The sequence below is a fragment of the Puma concolor genome, chromosome C2 (assembly GCF_028749965.1).
Source record: "Puma concolor isolate L17-30 chromosome C2, mPumCon1.1.hap2, whole genome shotgun sequence".
NCBI lineage: Eukaryota > Metazoa > Chordata > Mammalia > Carnivora > Felidae > Puma > Puma concolor.
Genome location: NC_141675.1, coordinates 93,357,781 through 93,371,527, shown reverse-complemented (window position 1 = coordinate 93,371,527; position 13,747 = coordinate 93,357,781). Strand labels below are relative to the sequence as shown.

Below are 13,747 nucleotides of genomic sequence, written 5' to 3'. Positions count from 1 at the left end.
GGGACTTTAACACTCCACTTACAGAAATGGATAGATCATCTAGACACACGGTCAATAAAGAAACAAGGGCCCTGAATGACACATTGGATCAGATGGACTTGACAGATATATTTAGAACTCTGCATCCCAAAGCAACAGAATATACTTTCTTCTCGAGTGCACATGGAACATTCTCCAAGATAGATCATATACTGGGTCACAAAACAGCCCTTCATAAGTATACAAGAATTGAAATGATACCATGCATACTTTCAGATCACAATGCTATGAAGCTTGAAATCAACCACAGGAAAAAGTCTGGAAAACCTCCAAAAGCATGGAGGTGAAAGAACACCCTACTAACGAATGAGTGGGTCAACCAGGCAATTAGAGAAGAAATTAAAAAATATATGGAAACAAACGAAAATGAAAATACAACAATCCAAACGCTTTGGGACGCAGCAAAGGCAGTCCTGAGAGGAAAATACATTGCAATCCAGGCCTATCTCAAGAAACAAGAAAAATCCCAAATACAAAATCTAACAGCACACCTAAAGGAAATAGAAGCAGAACAGCAAAGGCAGCCTAAACCCAGCAGAAGAAGAGAAATAATAAAGATCAGAGCAGAAATAAACAATATAGAATCTAAAAAAACTGTAGAGCAGATCAACGAAACCAAGAGTTGGTTTTTTGAAAAAATAAACAAGATTGACAAACCTCTAGCCAGGCTTCTCAAAAAGAAAAGGGAGATGACTCAAACAGATAAAATCATGAATGAAAATGGAATTATTACAACCAATCCCTCAGAGATACAAACAATTATCAGGGAATACTATGAAAAATTATATGCCAACAAATTGGACAACCTGGAAGAAATGGACAAATTCCTAAACACCCACACTCTTCCAAAACTCAATCAGGAGGAAATAGAAAGCTTGAACAGACCCATAACCAGCGAAGAAATTGAATCGGTTATCAAAAATCTCCCAACAAATAAAAGAGTCCAGGACCAGATGGCTTCCCAGGGGAGTTCTACCAGAACAGCAGAGATAATACCTATCCTTCTCAAGCTGTTCCAAGAAATACAAAGGGAAGGAAAACTTCCAGACTCATTCTATGAAGCCAGTATTACTTTGATTCCTAAACCAGACAGAGACCCAGTAAAAAAAAGAGAACTACAGGCCAATATCCCTGATGAATATGGATGCAAAAATTCTCAATAAGATACTAGCAAATCGAATTCAACAGCATATAAAAAGAATTATTCACCATGATCAAGTGGGATTCACTCCTGGGATGCAGGGCTGGTTCAACATTTGCAAATCAATCAACGTGATACATCACATTAATAAAAGAAAAGATAAGAACCATATGATCCTGTCAATCGATGCAGAAAAGGCCTTTGACAAAATTCAGCACCCTTTCTTTTTTTTTTTTTTTTTAATTTTTTTTTTCAACGTTTATTTATTTTTGGGACAGAGAGAGACAGAGCATGAACGGGCGAGGGGCAGAGAGAGAGGGAGACACAGAATCGGAAACAGGCTCCAGGCTCTGAGCCATCAGCCCAGAGCCCGACGCGGGGCTCGAACTCACAGACCGTGAGATCGTGACCTGGTTGAAGTCGGACGCTTAACCGACTGCGCCACCCAGGCGCCCCCAGTACCCTTTCTTAATAAAAACCCTTGAGAAAGTCGGGATAGAAGGAACATACTTAAACATCATCAAAGCCATTTATGAAAAGCCCACAGCTAACATCATCCTCAATGTGGAAAAACTGAGAGCTTTTTCCCTGAGATCAGGAACACGACAGGGATGCCCACTCTCACCGCTGTTGTTTAACATAGTGTTGGAAGTTCTAGCATCAGCAATCAGACAACAAAAGGAAATCAAAGGCATCAAAATTGGCAAAGATGAAGTCAAGCTTTCGCTTTTTGCAGATGGCATGATATACATGGAAAATCCTATAGACTCCACCAAAAGTCTGCTAGAACTGATACATGAATTCAGCAAAGTTGCTGGATACAAAATCAATGTACAGAAATCAGCTGCATTCTTATACACTAACAATGAAGCAACAGAAAGACAAATAAAGAAACTGATCCCATTCACAATTGCACCAAGAAGCATAAAATACCTAGGAATAAACCTAACCAAAGATGTAAAAGATCTGTATGCTGAAAACTATAGAAAGCTTATGAAGGTAATTGAAGAAGATATAAAGAAATGGAAAGACATTCCCTGCTCATGGATTGGAAGAATAAATATTGTCAAAATGTCAATACTACCCAAAGGTATCTACACATTCAATGCAATCCCGATAAAAATTGCACCAGCATTCTTCTCGAAACTAGAACAAGCAATTCTAAAATTCATATGGAACCACAAAAGGCCCTGAATAGCCAAAGTAATTTTGAAGAAGAAGACCAAAGCAGGAGGCATCACAAATCCCAGACTTTAGCCTCTACTACAAATCTGTAATCATCAAGACAGCATGGTATTGGCACAAAAACAGACACATAGACCAATGGAATAGAATAGAAACCCCAGAACTAGACCCACAAACGTATGGCCAACTAATCTTTGACAAAGCAGGAAAGAACATCCAATGGAAAAAAGACAGTCTCTTTAACAAATGGTGCTGGGAGAACTGGACAGCAACATGCAGAAGGTTGAAACTAGACCACTTTTCACACCATTCACAAAAATAAACTCAAAATGATAAAGGACCTGAATGTGAGACAGGAAACCATCAAAACCCTAGAGGAGAAGGCAGGAAAAGACCTCTCTGACCTCAGCCGTAGCAATCTCTTACTCGACACATCCCCAAAGGCAAGGGAATTAAAAGCAAAAATGAATTACTGGGACCTTATGAAGATTAAAACCTTTTGCACAGCAAAGGAAACAACCAACAAAATTAAAAGGCAACCAACGGAATGGGAAAAGATATTTGGAAATGACATATCGGACAAAGGGCTAGTATCCAAAATCTATAAAGAGCTCACCAAACTCCACACCCGAAAAGCAAATAACCCAGTGAAGAAATGGGCAGAAAACATGAATAGACACTTCTCTAAAGAAGACATCCGGATGGCCAACAGGCACATGAAAAGATGCTCAACGTCGCTCCTCATCAGGGAAATACAAATCAAAACCACACTCAGATATCACCTCACACCAGTCAGAGTGGCCAAAATGAACAAATCAGGAGACTATAGATGCTGGCGAGGATGTGGAGAAACGGGAACCCTCTTGCACTGTTGGTGGGAATGCAAACTGGTGCAGCCACTCTGGAAAACAGTGTGGAGGTTCCTCAGAAAATTAAAAATAGACCTACCCTATGACCCAGCAATAGCACTGCTAGGAATTTACCCAAGGGATACAGGAGTACTGATGCATAGGGGCACTTGTACCCCAATGTTTATAGCAGCACCCTCAACAATAGCCAAATTATGGAAAGAGCCTAAATGTCCATCAACTGATGAATAGATAAAGAAATTGTGGTTTATATACACAATGGAATACTACATGGCAATGAGAAAGAACGAACTATGGCCCTTTGTAGCAACGTGGATGGAACCAGAGAGTGTGATACTAAGTGAAATAAGCCATACAGAGAAAGACAGATACCATATGGTTTCACTGTTATGTGGACCCTGAGAAACTTAACAGAAACCCATGGGGGAGGGGAAGGGAAAAAAAAAAAAAAAGAGGCTAGAGTGGGAGAGAGCCAAAGCATAAGAGACTCTTAAAAACTGAGAACAAACTGAGGGTTGATGGGGGGTGGGAGGGAGGGGAGGGTTGGGGATGGGTATTGAGGAGGGCACCTTTTGGGATGAGCACTGGGTGTTGTATGGAAACCAATTTGACAATAAATTTCATATACTGAAAAATAAATAAATAAATAAATAAACATTAAAAAAAAAAGAAAAAAGAGCAAGAGAAATAAATAAGAGAAAAAAGGAGAAAGAAAGAAAGAAAGAAAGAAAGAAAGAAAGAAAGAAAGAAAGAAAGAAAAAAGAAGGGAAGAGAAAGGAGAGGGAGAAGAAATTCCAGTAATAGGAGAACTGTCTTATTCGTTGCACTGAAACAACACCTTTGTAGATCTTACTGAAATTGAAATACCTGTTGTGGGTAGAAATAAAATCCTGACCCCTAAAGAAGAGGTTTGTCTTTTGTGAGTGGGAAAAACTGAACCAGAGAGGTTGAGAAGTTGGTTGGGTGGTTTGTGCTGGTCAGTTTTTCAGTTTTCTGTAGCATATCAGCTCTCAAATCATGAGGAGAGAGCTGGGGGAGGCAGGTGTAAAGGCACCTGTATGATGATGTGCGGAGCATGGCTTCAACAGGACCCACATACTAGATGAGGAACTACTTCCTTCATACTACCTTGAAGAACCTTCTCTAATGCACAAAATAATACCCTTCAAATGATAGAGATGGTATGGGAAAGAAGTAATTTATCTGCTGAGTCTGATGGCAGTAGATTTCACAGGGTCTATATTCAATGTATTATGAAGGATAATAAAAGCTCAAGCTGGTTCTGATAAACCCAGTGCCAACAAGAAGAAGCTTTTGATCTTCAGGCTAGAGATTTGTGTCAGGAGCTTCAGTATAATATGTTGTTGAATGCGAGGAGGGAGATTTGGGGAGAGGATAAATGGGAAGAACCCATGAAGTGGAGGGTAGAAATATCTCTTGCTAAAGCTAGATGTTGAGCTTAATTTCATGGTGTGGAAAAATAACCCACTGATCCAAGGCCAGCCCAAGGGGGCTGTGCATTGGGCTGAGCCAGCGAGGAGACCTGGATCCTGCTACTGCCTCTGTTTCCATTTATTCTGTGGCCTCAGTCAAGTAATTTTCTCTTTCTGGATTTTGTATCTCTTCTTGCATATAACAGTAGGGTGCTAGAGAAAACTATAATTCCAGAATTCTCTTCAGAGAGGAGCTTCTGAAAGTGATAAAGAGTGCTTGTTAATTGATTTAGTCCCATAAATTTTTTAATAATTTTATTCTACTATATATTATTGCTAAATAACCCCCCCCAGAATTTAATTATTAAACTTTTCAAAAACAGTGAAAATCAATTATAGTACCCAATGCAGTGTCTTGACTATAGAGGATATTAATAAATTTCTGTTGAATGATTGAATCTATGAATAAATAAATATAAGGCACTAAGAACATTGCCAAAATGTCAAAGAATAAGACTAAAGCAAATTTGTAAGATTACTTGGGTCAAATGACATTCAGGCAATAGTTAGTAAATTGGCAAACATTTCTAAAAGTCCAAAGATGTTTTTCTAGAATGTAAGTCAATTTTTATATGTGTGAGAAATCCTCAGTTCTTCCATATCCTTTCTGATTTTCTGTCTAGTTGTTCTATCAATTGTTGAGAAAGAGATGTGGAAGCTTATAACTGTAATTGTGAATTTATCCATTTCTCCTTTCAGTTCTAACATTGCTCCACATATTTTGTACTGTATTCTCCAAATTCCATTGGAAAATAAACTTTCACTTACTAGAAAAGAGATGGTTAGAAATAATTTGAAAAGCATCTTCAAGGGAATTAAAAATTTAGAATTAGACATTAAAAAAATGGATGCCTTTTAAGTTTATTTATTTTGAGAAGGAGAGAGAGAGAAACAGAAAGAGAGAGAGCATGAGTGAGGGAGGGGTAGAGAGAGAGAATCCCAAGCAGTCTCAGCACTGTCAGCACAGAGCCTGATGTGGTGCTTGATCTCACGACTGTGAGATCATGACCTGAACTGAAATCAAGAGTCAGATACTTAACCGACTGAGTGACTAAGCACCCCAGAATTAAATATTTTTTAAGGTCACCAAAGGAGAAAAACAGAGAATTAGTGGCAACATTTAGTGATCAAAATTTGAAATGCATACTCAAGAATGAAAAGAAAATTAGAGAATTGGCCTCAATGTTTCCAGAGTCAGAAGATCAGGAGTTGGACTGGATTAGAATGTCTGAATATCACTTTCAACACTAAGATTCTTTTATTTACTGAAATTTCCTCCAAAATTGCCTGGGACTCAATTAGATTGGATGAGTTAGATATTCTCAACAACAATGGCTGACTAGAGGTAGACATATCTTTAGAAGTCTATACCGTCTATGTAAGAATTTTAGAGTAACTTGTAGATACAGAGTGATCACAGTGTATAAGCAATTATTACCAGTAGGTATGGGCTAGGAGAGGCCCGGGCTATTACTGTATTTGTGTGTGGGGTAAATAAAATAAAACAGTGGCTCACTGAATTCTTCAGCAAATCTAGTAATTTAAGAGAAAAGCCAACATGATTTATGTGGAGAACAATCAGGCTTTGAATGGCCCACTGGAGTTCTCTGAGATAATAGGCAAGAGCTCAGGTAAGGAGGATTCAAGTCACTATATTTAGACTTTCCAAAGTCTTTCGTGAAGCCACAAAAATGATGAGACTTCATGAGATTTGACTGACATTTTTTTCATAAATAGAAACCCTGGATTCCCATTTGACCTTGCCCTTGAGTGTAAAACTAAGAGCATTATATCCATTACTCAGCACCTCATGTAGAGCAGGAAACATAGTAGTCACTCAATTAATATTTGTTGGATGACATTTAATTCTCACAACAACCTTCTGAGACACCTATGATTGTCATCTCTATTTTAGAAATGAAAGAATTGGTGGTTTAGAGAAGTTTTCTCTGCTAAGAATGGATACCAACATTCTCTCAGTCTCTCTTAGTAACCTATACCCTGAGCCCTTTAATCTCAGCCTATCTTGATTTGCTTCCCAAACTATTCGTGCTCTGCTTGGCTCCTGAACTCAGGGTTTGCCTTCCTTTAATGGTCTTAGACTTGGTCTTCCAATCTCACCCTTATTTACTGCTCCTTCAGTGCTAAGTTGCCCTGGGCCAATCTGACTCCTGGGACCCAAAACTTGCTAAGGTCCTGTGGTGTCAGTATTATTGTTCAAGCCCCTTATATTAATTCAATCAAATGACTGATTGGACCTCTCTGTGTGTCAGGTTTTATGCTAGGTGCTGGAGATAAACATGACAGTCTCTGCCCTTAGGGAATCTATTACAGAAGACCCTGGAAGTGTGGGCACTTTCTGATAGGAAAATAAGGAAATAGGTAAGTAGAAATGACTTTGGAAGAGAAATATAAACAGGAATGTTCACTCAAAGATGTTTCCTGACACAGAGTCTATTTAACATTCTTATACATGGGAAATAAAAGATATACACAATGAAATAATCTGGTTTTCAGAAAGCTTCAACATTTTTCCAAGGAGTGAAATGTAAGCTGATGCAGATGTACTCTAAAAAGAGCCAGCAAGCTGTCCCAAAGGGCTGAAGGGAGCAAAGTGCACTGTAATATTGGTAAACACAAGTAAGTGAATTTAGGAAAATGTAATCTAGTCTGTTTATAGGATGATGGGATCTGAACTATCAGGGAGTCAAGTCAATAAATGCTTGTGATTCTACTATTGGGAATAAGGCATGTGCTGAACACTTCAGGTCATATGAAGATGATGGAGACCTAGATCCTATTCTCAAATACTCTGGGAAATATTGAAAGGGATAAATGAAGGAAGTGGTATTTAAGATGAGTCTTAAATTATGAGTGGGATTTGGATGAGTGAATATTTGTGAGGGAAAAAGAAAATTCCAGGTAGATGAAAGAGCATAAAGCACTACGGAAGAAAAACTTAGGGTATTGCCCTGAAATGGTAGACGTTCCAATATGGCTGGTATGTAGGGGATATTAAAGAAAGTGGAGGATTTGAAAGATATGATAGTAAATTAGGGCTCTTAACTGCCTATCTTGGAAGCCTGTACAGGAAGAAAAGAGGGAAGACAACTGTTTTCGGCTCGGGACATTGAGGAGATGAGGATTGTACTTAGCCATAATGATTATAATAGAAAAAATGGAAACACTCTATCTGACAATAGAGGAATTATCTTATAAACATACATTGGATTATGATGCCACATTAAAAATTTTCTAGGGGTACCTGGGTGGCTCAATCAGTTAAGCGTCCAACTAAGGTCAGTTAAGTTCAGGTCATGATCTCATGGTTTGTGAGTTCAAGCCCCGCGTCGGGCTCTGTGCTGACAGCTCAGAGCCTGCAGCCTGCTTCAGATTCTGTGTCTCTCTCTGTCTCTGCCCCTCCCTGGCTCGTGCTCTGTCGTCTTTCTCTCAAAGATAAATAAATACTAAAAAACAAAATTAAAAAAATTATCTATACTTGGGGCAGCTCAGTTGGTTGAGCTTCTGACTTGGGCTCAGGTCATGATCTCATAGTTCATGGGTTTGAGCCCTGCCTACATCAGGCTCTCTGCACGCAGCACGAAGCCTTCTTTGGATCCTCTGTGCCCCTCTCTCTCTCTTTGCACCTCCCATGCTCACACTCTCTTTCTCTCTCTCTCTCTCTCTCTCAATAAATAAATAAATAATTTCAAAAAATTATCTATACTCAAGGAGTTTAAAAAGACATGGGAAAAGGCACAAAATATGTTTAAATTAAAAAAACACAATGTTAAACTGTATTACAGCATGATTTCATTATAGTTAATATATATGTAGCTGATTTTTTTCAATTGAGGTGTAGTTGACACACGTTACATTAGTTTCAGGTGTAAAACCTAGTGGTTTGTCAAGTCTATGTGTTATGCTATGCTCGCTGCAAGTGTAGCTACCATCTGTCACCATACAACACTATTACAATACCATTGACTATGTTCCCCATGCTGTGCCTTTTATCCCTGTGACTTACTCATTTCATAATTAGGAGCCTATATCTGCTCCTCCCTTTCCCATTTTGCCCATTCCCCCACCTCTTTCCCCTCTGGCAACCATCAGTTTGTTCTCTGTATTTATGGGTCTGTTTCTGCTTTTTGTTTGTTTGTATAACTGATTTCTTAAACAGCATTGATACAAGATTATTTACAGCCCTTCCTCTGCCCTTCCCTGCTCCTTTGGAAAATTGATTTGCCCATCCCCACTCCTCTCGGGTCTGGTGAACTGCAGCCTCATCATACAGATCCATCTTTCCTGGAAGTTTCCTAGGAAAGCGGGTGGAGACCTACAATGTCCGTTCTTGCTCCAGAGGCAAAAGGGAGGGGAGGAAGACCAGAGTTGTGAACCAGCGGTGGGTGGGGCTGAGGAGCTTGGGGAGCGGTAGCTGAGAGAGGACTCTGGATGGAGGGGGCTGGAGTCTGGGGAAATTGGGGAAAGGGGAGTTTTCCAAGTGTTCTTGTAGGTCACATATTGGGTATTCTTTAATGCTCTCCAGAGAAGCAAATGAAGATTGGAATTATTTTCAATTACTTTTGGTTTCTGGCTGCATAGGACCCAGATCTTATTTACATATATGCACCAAAACCAAGGCAAACCAAAACAAGACAAAACAAAAACCAAACCAAAACCAAAACCAAAAAACTGAAAAGAAAGAAACCAAAACATTAGAAGTGGTTAACTCTGCATTGATGCGATTATTGGGCATTAACACTTTTATGTAGGTTTTGAATATATTAATGGGGGTGCATTATTGTTTAAAATATATAATATAACATGTATGATATAAGTAGTTTCAATCGAGTGGTCTGGGCAGGCTGAACTGCAAAGGGTTAAGGAGTGAGTGGGGGTGATAAAGTGCAAGAAATATGGTGTGAATAGGAGAGACTTGGTCAAAAACTTAAAGAGGTGGGAAACCCAAGACATTTTTGCAGAGAGGGGGCTTTTAGGATGGTGAGATCTGAATAGTTTAACAAATTAAACAGCAAATACCCTGGGAGGGTATAGGTTTTGGAAACATTTTTGGTAATTTGCATGTCTTGGAGGCAAAGGAAATTTTATGGTTTGGTCTTCAATTAGCTATGAGGTGTTTATCACTTGGTCCAAATTATACTGGATGAGAACTAAGAGTTATTCCTTCAGCTGAGGCTTAACTGGCTCCAGTCTGGCTTTCCAAAAGTCCAAAGGTTAGGGCTGCAGTATTAAGAAAGATAAACTTTAAAGGACTCTGATTTTTAAAGGGGAATGTTGATTCAGGAATGCGAATTGAAATCTGCAAAATCACAGTTAAATTGGATGCAGATTTCTTTGTTAAATTCTGATATTCTCAAAGTTAGAGGAAGGTACATGATGAACAAAATTAGGTATATTTCTTATGAGAGATATTAATGGATTGGATGTGTTATGTCCACAGGTTGAATCTAAGTACACTCAAAAAAAGTTTGCAATAATTCTTAGACAATTGATTAAATAGATGCTAAGGGAAAATAAAGGTTTGAGGAACATCGTCCTCAATCTTCCTGGGTAGGTATCAAAAATGACAGTGATGATAGCATATCCCACGATGCTCTCTTGGAGGAAACATTAGGTAATTCTTAAGTCTTCAAATTCCCAGAGATGACTAATGTGGGGAGTTGGTGAAGCTGATGAATTATTTATTTTGGTCTGTGACAGGTGAAGACATACCTACAATACAGACTTAAATGGGAAAGGACTGTCAGATGGGTACCTATTTATAATTGTCTCAGACTTTCTTTATGAGTCTAGTGTCCATATTTGGAAGAGGTTATAAGACGGGAAAAGTGATGAATGCAGATTGCTGTGGTTATTAATGAAGCGTAATTGGAAAGAGATATTAACTTGTCAAGAAGGTGTAAATGAAAAGACAAAAAGATCAATGCAGCATGAACAGCTAGGATGTGTGTATCAGGGCAAAGGAAGTAGGATGGCAGGGGAGGTAAGTCATGAACAAGAGGATGATAAACCACTACCTTGATGGAGCTGGTGCTCAGAGAGGCACTGGTGAGTTCTGGGGCACAGCTGTCCCACCGTGTGTGAGCACAGGTCATAAATGGGAAAAGAGGAAATACTGGAGAAGAAAGTCATTCAGTGGCCACCATACAGAATGTGTTTGAAGGAATTCAAAACAGGGAAAAAGTATCAAGTTCAAGAAGAAGTTCAGAGGGATGCTAGAATGAGAAACACAGAGAAGGGAGAGGAAACAAACACATATTGAGTGTCTACTACAAAGCAAGCAGAAACTGTTGATGCCTCTACATTAACTCAGACTTTTTAATGTAGTTGCCTCCAACTTCCCTCTCAAAGTGCTAACTAGTTATAAAACAATAAAATAATATACACAGACGGCATACTTGATGCTCACCTATGACGAGAGACTTCCATTTTTACTTTGTTAATTTCTGTCTGTGCTGACAGCTTGGAGCCTGCTTGGGTTTCTCTGCCTCGCTCTGTCTCTGACCCTCCTCCTCCCTCACTCTCTATCCCTCTCCCTTGAAATAAATAAACTTAAAGAAAAAGAAAATGTATCATTAATAGTTATAGAAATAATAATGTCTAATAAAAGGATATTACTGAGAATGTTACATATCATAGTCACATTTTCCTTAGGTTAGGCTTAAAACCTAACCCCCAACCCCTAATAAACTATATAAAATAACCATAAACCAATCTATAAAGACATATTAAGGTTTTAGAGGTTTTGATGACTGGTGTGGATGATATGAGCAGGCAGGGGCACTGAAACTTCCCACTCCTCCTTATTTACCACTAGTTATTTGACAGTTACCATAAAGGCCCCATGATTTGAATTCCCAAACATTTACCTATGGCCTTTTTCTATAATCCTTCTTTTAGTTTACTCAATTTAGTGTAGTTTGTTCTCAAATTTAGTGTACATAACAATGGCCATATGGGGTGGCATACAGGAAACCATGTATCCTTTAATTTATGGGTAATTCAAGGATTTTGCCCTTAATTTTTGTCTTACTTGCTGATTCTACAACCACCCTGTTCCTTTGTATGATATGAAAGTTGGCTGTACTTGAGAGAACTGTCAGAAACTTAATTGGCTATTCCCTATGTTGCCTGAAGAAAAGAATAGGGAAACTCTTGTGGCCCAAATACCCTTTCAACTTTCCCAAACTAGTGTATATTAAATGCTTAATTTATTTAGCCTGACCAGGAATCCTACCAAAGTACAGGTATCTGTCCTTTATATTTTCTTTTTTTTTTTAATTTTTTTTAACATTTATTTATTTTTGAGACACAGAGAGACAGAGAATGAACAGGGGAGGGACAGAGAGAAAGGGAGACACAGAATCTGAAACAGGCTCCAGGCTCTGAGCTGTCAGCACAGAGCCCGATGCGGGGCTCGAACTCACGGACTGTGAGATCATGACCTGAGCCGAAGTCGGACGCTTACCCAACCAAGCCACCCAGGCGCCCCTGTCCTTTATATTTTCTAACAGAAGATAGAGTTCCATTATTAAGTAATCAGGTCTATTTATTGGTCAAAAACAAACAAGCATGACCATTGTAACTCTAAGAGAGAAATTAGAGAATTTGAGATGTAACCCATTGAGGAATCAAGTAGATTCCCAGAAAATGAGCGGTGACTTTCGCTAGAATGATTTCTGGCCCTTTCTGAGATGAGTGGGTGAACTAAATCGTTAAATGTGTGAGGTAAATGGTTAAATGAGGATGATCTGCCAGATGCATTCCTAACTTGAGGATGGGAGAGAAAGTGGTCAAATGGGATTGGATTAGGAGGCCAGGTGAGACTCAACGACGAGGCAGAAACGGAGACAGGGACCCCACGTTGGTTGTGCAAATTGTGTTCTGCACAAGAGCCCTGGCTGGAGGAAGGGGGAAGGGGCAGGAGAGGAAAATCTGGCTTTGGGTCTTGGCAGGGGACTGTGTCTGCAGGGTTGGGGGTTGGAGCAGGGGCTGACCTTTCCCATATGCTGAGAGGCAAAAATAGGCCCGTGGTGAATGGGGAGGATATTTGCTACATGCATTAAACTTCACACAAGTTTAAGGGTCAATTATTTAGATAACATATCCTGGTTGCAAAATGGCTGTGAGATGGCTAAACTTTTGTTAACTTACATTTTGTTTTCCACTCCGAATGCCTTCCTTCCTGTCCCTGTTGGAGAAGGGTGAGTAGCATTCAAGCAGGTACTTAGTTCCCTGAGATTTCCATAATGAGGGAAAAGCTGGAGCAGAGCAGGAAACCAAAAGTAACTATGGCTATTCTGGCTTTTTTTCTACAAAAAATATAAGCACTTAGGGGAAGGCAATTTGTAGGTACAGACATAATGTCTTGGTAACCCAAGAGGAGGTCACAGATTTCCTAGGGCTGTGGAAAGGAGAGAAAGAGAGAGAGACAGAGAGACAGACAGAGAGACAGGGGCAGTGAAAGAGGGAGGGAGAGAATCCCAAGCAGGCTCTGCACTGTCAGGGCGGAGCCCCATGTGGGGCTCAATCTCATGAACTGAACCAAACTGTGAGATTATGACCTGAGCCGAAATCAAGTCAGACACTTAACTGACTGAGACATCCAGGCACCCCTAAAATAACATAAAATGAAAAAACAAATTTACCTGAATATAAAACCCGAGATTTATATGTACCACTGGTGTCTTTAAGTGAATATATCAAAATGGCTATATCAGAGTCATGGGTCTTGCCTCCTGTGTGCCAGGCATGTACTGTGTGAAGCATGTTCATACCTGTTCTTTCATGTAATCGTCACAACAGCACTGCATGGCAGATGTTGTGATCACCCCAGTTTACAGGTGAGATACCATGGCTCAAAGACCCAGCAAGTAAGTAGAGGAGCAGGGATGCAAACCCAGGTACGTTTTACTTCCTGCATTATATACCTGGTATCAGTGACATGTACCCAAGCTCAGAGACAATGGGAATATACTAGAGTTCTCAAAGGTAAAAAA

At 39.5% G+C, this 13,747-nt stretch overlaps 1 protein-coding gene and 1 long non-coding RNA gene across 2 annotated transcripts in view; one reads left to right on the top strand and one right to left on the bottom strand.

The window, feature by feature from the left end:
- The window catches only part of HGD (homogentisate 1,2-dioxygenase), a 48,195-nt gene that overhangs the window by 23,110 nt on the left and 11,338 nt on the right, over nucleotides 1–13,747 (bottom strand). The gene's annotated exons all lie outside the window — the stretch shown is intronic.
- LOC147577426 (uncharacterized) overlaps nucleotides 1–13,747 on the top strand; it is a 52,323-nt gene that overhangs the window by 36,635 nt on the left and 1,941 nt on the right. Inside the window, exon 3 of the long non-coding RNA XR_015240281.1 lies at nucleotides 7,001–7,109. This is a non-coding gene — a long non-coding RNA (uncharacterized LOC147577426). The remainder of the gene's footprint in view (nucleotides 1–7,000; nucleotides 7,110–13,747) is intronic.